Raw genomic sequence first — 6,000 nt, 5'->3', positions numbered from 1 at the left:
ATCAACGTCAGTGGTGTATCAACAACGTCCCTGAAGTTGTGTGATCAACGTTAGTCGTGTATCATCAACGTCCGTGATGTTGTGTCTTCAATGTCAGTGGTGTATCATCAACGTCAGTGGTGTATCATCAACGTCCGTGATGTTGTGTCTTCAACATCAGTAGTGTATCATTAACCTCCGTGATGTTGTATCATCAACGTCAGTGAGAGAATCAGAGCTAGAAGGAACCTGCGAATCAGAGCAACGCGAATGAAGTAGCATGGTCGCCTTCGTAGGATGACGTTTCTGTTGTCGTTTTCCCGTTCCTGTCTCCGTTCCTGTTCCGGTTCCCGTTCCCGTTTTTTTCATTATCTTCTCCCAAACGGCCCTTTTCAGGGCCCACCCATCTCTCCCGAAAGATCGCTTTCATCCTTGCTTTGACTTCCCTCCACCTCCACCTCCACGACCACCTCCACGTCACGAGTGGCACAACGTTTGCATGGAGACACGTGTGACACCACGTTTGCATGGAGACACGAATGGTCGCACACATGTAGGCATACACGAGTGCCAACACCTAGGCATAGCCCTGTTTGAACCCATTATGATTCTAGGTTTGTCAGCGCCATACCCATGCTCGTGAGTTTCATCAAAGTGGTAAACGGCTGAATCGCTTCGGCCTTTTCTCCCACATTTAACTGACACGCGGTGATGTAATCGGAATACTGTTCAAAGCGCCGTTAAACCCAACTCACTTAATGTTGTTACGGGTTTTAGATACGACACGTATAACAAGAAGACTAGTACTTATATAGAAAAGCGGTCTAAAAGTCAACAGCCGTGCTGTTTGATCATGAAGTGCTAATATGAAACAACACTGGGAGATAATGAAAATTGCAAATCACTTGTCGATATCAGCCCACCACATAGCAATCGTGGTTCATATAATGGTTTACCTTACATGTATCACAAATAGTTAATTAGTAAAGGTTACATATATCGAAGTAGGTAATCGGATCCTCCCATGAAAGAAATACATGCCAGGAGAACAATGTCAGCTTCAATGTATTTCGCCATATTGAATACAAAGCAACATTGATTCACTGGTGGATATGGCCGATTGTTTAGTAAATATACACCTTTCCTAAACAGGGAGTGGCTCTCAGTGGGTGCATAGTTGTGGTGAAACGGCTTATAGGATCCGTAAGATTGACCTTAGAGCTTACGGGTAGATAACAGAAGACGTAACCATCATGATTGCACAAGTGTGTATACATCGACTGAGTACTCGTCGTTGTGGGTGACTACTTGGGCTGATCATGTTATTATGCTGCTGTTGTTGACATAATAGCAGCAGTCAACAAATAACTTCCTGGTCGAATAGAATAGGATAGAATAGAAAGTTGAAAAGTTGAATAGAAAGCAATATAGATTCCCTTGTGGTTACGGCCGATTGTTCAATAAATATGTAAAACCTTTCCTAAACAGGGCGTGGTCCTCAGTGCGTGCATAGCTGTGGAGCCCGTGAATAGGTCTTTTATTCTGTTAAATTCAATTGGATTATGCCGTGGGTCGAGTAGGTGTCAGCTTATTCACACTCCTAACAGACTCCTATGCTTGTCGTAAAAGGCGACTAACGGGAACAGGTGGTCAGGTTCGCTGACTTGGTTGATGCATATCATCGTACCGCAATTGCGTAGATCGATGCCCATGATGTCTGGTCCAGCTCGATTATTTACAGACCGCCGCTATATAACTGGAATATTATTGAGTGCGGCGTCAAACAACAAACAAGCAAAGAATGAGCTTCCGGGTAGATAACAGTAATACGTCCGACACCACGATGAGAAGTGTGTATCTATCGAGCTGTCAGTGAGTTGTGTAGTTCCTATTCTTTGAATGCCATTGTTATATTCTGGTTACAACTGCTGCCCAATAAACCGTGTTTGTGTTCATATTCAAGTTGGTATTGTCGCTATCCAAAGTTTCATCAATACGAACGAAGACTTTTCGCATTTTTCGCATTTAATTCACGTTCGCGTTAATTTCAAGATTTACGGTACTCGTTGTTATGCAGTCATGCTGCTGTCCACAAATAACTTCCTGGTAGGGGCCTCTACAGTCACACTGGTTAATGTAGTCTACCAGAACATAATGGGACGTTGTTGTGTCACTCTCAAATCAAGAAGTAATATTCAAACCTCCATATTAGGAGATCCCAAACTCATTGGTTAACTCAGTGTTAATACTGACACTACTGATGTGTGATTAAGTATATCTGGTGTTAATACTGACACCACTCTTGTGTGATTAAACACATCTGGTGGGAATACTTACAACACGTATGTGTGATTAACAAAATATAGTGAAAATACTGACACCATTGATGTGTGATTAAGCATATTTGATATGAATACTTACAACACGTATGCGTGATTAACAATATATAGTTGGAATACTACCACCATTGATGTATGAGTAAGCATATTTGATTTGAATACTTACAACACTTATGTGTGATTAACAATATATAATTGGAATACTGACACCATTGATGTGTGATTAAGCATATTTGATATGAATACTTACAACACTTATGCGTGATTAACAAATTATAGTGAAAATAGTGACACCATTGATGTGTGACTAAGCATATCTCGTGGGAATACTTACAACACGTATGTGTGATTAAACATTTCTGGTGGAGATACTGACACCATTGATGTGTGATTAAACATTTCTGGTGGAGATACTGACACCATTGATGTGTGATTAAACATATCTGGTGGGAATACTGGCACCATTGATGTGTGATTAAACATATCTGGTGGGAAATCTGGCACCATTGATGTGTGATTAAACATATCTGGTGGGAATACTGGCACCATTGATGTGTGATTAAACATATCTGGTGGGAAATCTGGCACCACTGATGTGTGATTAAACATATCTGGTGGGAATACTGGCACCATTGATGTGTGATTAAACATATCTGGTGGGAATACTGGCACCATTGATGTGTGATTCAACATATCTGGTGGGAAATCTGGCACCATTGATGTGTGATTAAACATAATTGGTGGGAATACTGGCACCATTGATGTGTGATTAAACATATCTGGTGGGAAATCTGGCACCATTGATGTGTGATTCAACATATCTGGTGGGAAATCTGGCACCATTGATGTGTGATTAAAAATATCTGGTGGGAAATCTGGCACCATTGATGTGTGATTAAACATATCTGGTGGGAATACTGGCACTATTGATCTGTGTTTAAACATATCTGGTGGGAAATCTGGCACCATTGATGTGTGATTAAACATATCTGGTGGGAAATCTGGCACCATTGATGTGTGATTAAAATTATATGGGTAAGTATATGTCCCCAGCAACAACGCGGGCGTCGAAAGGATGAGGTGACTTGGTTGACAGCTTGTCATCGTACCCCAAAATCGTGAATCGTTGCTGATAATATCCCTTTTTCGATTGTTTGATCCAGACTCAATTATTAATACCACGAAACATGAATGAAACCATAATACTAAGTTTGTTCTTATATTAAAAAAAATAACATACCACTGACAAGGAGCGCAGCCAGACACACCAAACGAGGACATATCCCCTTCGCCATGTTGGCTGTGATATGACCGTGGCCAAGTTTAGGTCAGGTTTTCATATGGTGAATCAGTGCAGGACTTCTCTGTGTGTGGGGAGTTGTATTCAGCAAATGAATACATTTAGGTTCGTTCAGAAAGATAACACACCTTCCAGCCCTTTGTCATGGAACTTCCAGGTAGGCTGTATGGAAACACTAACACTAACAACTGTGGTGTTTAATGCATGAGCGGTGACAGATGCATATAGGTAGAGTTTACTGAGGGTTTATGTCATGCATATAACAAACATTGCTTGCACTCTTTGCTGAACCATGATAGAACACATTGTGTATGTTCATTCACGTGTTGTCCTCTCTGCACCTCGAGTAAGTAAGTACTGTACTGTACAACCAAATGTGGTGGATTCATTTTTTTGACAACCTGTGTAGGTGGTGGGTGTTGCCAGTTGGGCGGGGCGGGGCGAGGCGGGGCAGGGCGTACTTACCCTTTTTCGCGGGCGCCTAAGGGTCGTCATTGATCTTCAGTGATTCATGAATGATACATCTCACCTAACCTCGGACTATAGACTGCTCACTTTAGGAGCCTCCTGGCAACAAAATACGCAGCTCTCTCCAAGATCCATCATAAGAAATGATAACGCGCCGATTCGTACAGAAAATATGTTCCTCCCACATTGAGCTGACACGTCGCGATATAACTGGAATACTAGTACTGTAAAAAGCGGCGCTAAACCCAACTCACTCCCTCACTACTGACTTCAAATTGTGTAGCATTCATATTTTGTATATTTTCAAAAGCATGTTAAATATTGGGGCATCATTCGTGTGGCAAAGTACATAAAAACTGAATATAATACATATGAGTGTATTGATTAATGAAAAGTGCAAATTCCGCGTTTTTGGTGCAATTCTGCGGGAAGTTACATTTTCTGAAAATGTTTCCGCTATCACTGAATCGCAAGATTCATCTTGGACTGGTAAACGTGGTGTTTATTTGAAGTTTTGAAACATAAGACAGCTCCCTGAAGAGTGTAAGCTGTCTTACGAGGCGCTGGGGGCTTTACAGTCTCATTTACATCTTATTCTACCGGGTACCCATTCGCTACCTGGTGAACAGAGGCATATTTCGAACAATGTCACTTGCCTAAGTAGACATCACATGTAACGCGTGTTTCAATGTAGGGAAGAGCTGAAGCCCAAGAAACGCCCAGGACTCAAGCTGCCGAACACTTCCACTCATCCACGTATTCTCCGCGACCAACTTTGCTTAACTTGCCTGATGAGTTGCATGTGCTCTGTAAACATGGCCACCAGCGACTACACTTAATGTCTGTGGGCACCACCATTGCTTAAAACCTCACTGTCTCAAAGGAAAGGCATTTTTCCCACCGTCTGTAAAATTGTACAAGCCTACGTACAGCCTACTGCTTGGTTTAGGGGAAACTAAAATGGATCTGGTTGGTCAGTGATTTATTTTATTTCGTGTAATCCTAACTGCATTGGAAGATGTTTATACTGATATGGCCTGAACAGCGTTTCGCCTCACACCAATCAATGAAGCGTTTATAAAATATACCATTAAAACCCAAATTACTATCATTTGAAACATCCCTGTCTTAACACTATATTACCCCTAACTCGCCCTGAAACATTCCAAACTCCGGAAATGAACTCTACTTTCATGCAGGGCCGGTATGTTCCGTGGATACAATCACGGAATTGCAAAAGGGTTTCACTTCGGCTCTTGACTGACGACATCAGAACTGAACACGAGAAATACGAGAAATACGAGCCTGACTCACTAACTTGGAAACAACCAAAAATATTAATAATAATCCCGAATAACCAAAGCCATTTTGAACACTTTACTAGTGTGCGTGTCTCCTTGTATTAGCCTCGACTGATGCCGATTTATAGTGCTAGCACACTAGGATACCATGCAGCAGTTTAACATGAATATCCCACTCAGACACTCCGAGCCGACCAGTCCTTGTTTTAGCCCCTTAATGCCGAGCGCCAGACAGGGTAACAACAAGGACCATCTTTTAACATATTTTGGTTTGACGCGGCCGGGGATCAAACCCCGGACCTTTCGGTCGGGCAGACGTTCTACCACTAGACCACGGAGGCGGTCGGTTTGACTTGCATTACTACATGTATGTCAAATCCTTATGTATTGGAATATTACCGTCAGGAATGAAATGCGTCTGTCTAGACGTCGGTGATCAACAAACCTTCATATTACAGGCCAGTTACATTATTAGAAGTGTCTGGCATTATTAGAAGAAGTGGACCGCCTCCGTGGTCTAGTGGTAGAGCGTCCGCCCGGAGAGCGGAAGTTCCGGGGTTCGATCCCTGGCCGCGTCATACTAAAAGACGTTAAAAGATGGTACTTGTTGTTA

The sequence above is a fragment of the Haliotis cracherodii genome, unplaced genomic scaffold (assembly GCF_022045235.1).
Source record: "Haliotis cracherodii isolate W230 unplaced genomic scaffold, xgHalCrac1.p SCAF_25, whole genome shotgun sequence".
In the NCBI taxonomy this organism is placed as follows: Eukaryota; Metazoa; Mollusca; class Gastropoda; order Lepetellida; family Haliotidae; genus Haliotis; species Haliotis cracherodii.
The sequence above is the reverse complement of the archived record's forward strand: the minus strand, read 5'-3'. Positions refer to the sequence as shown.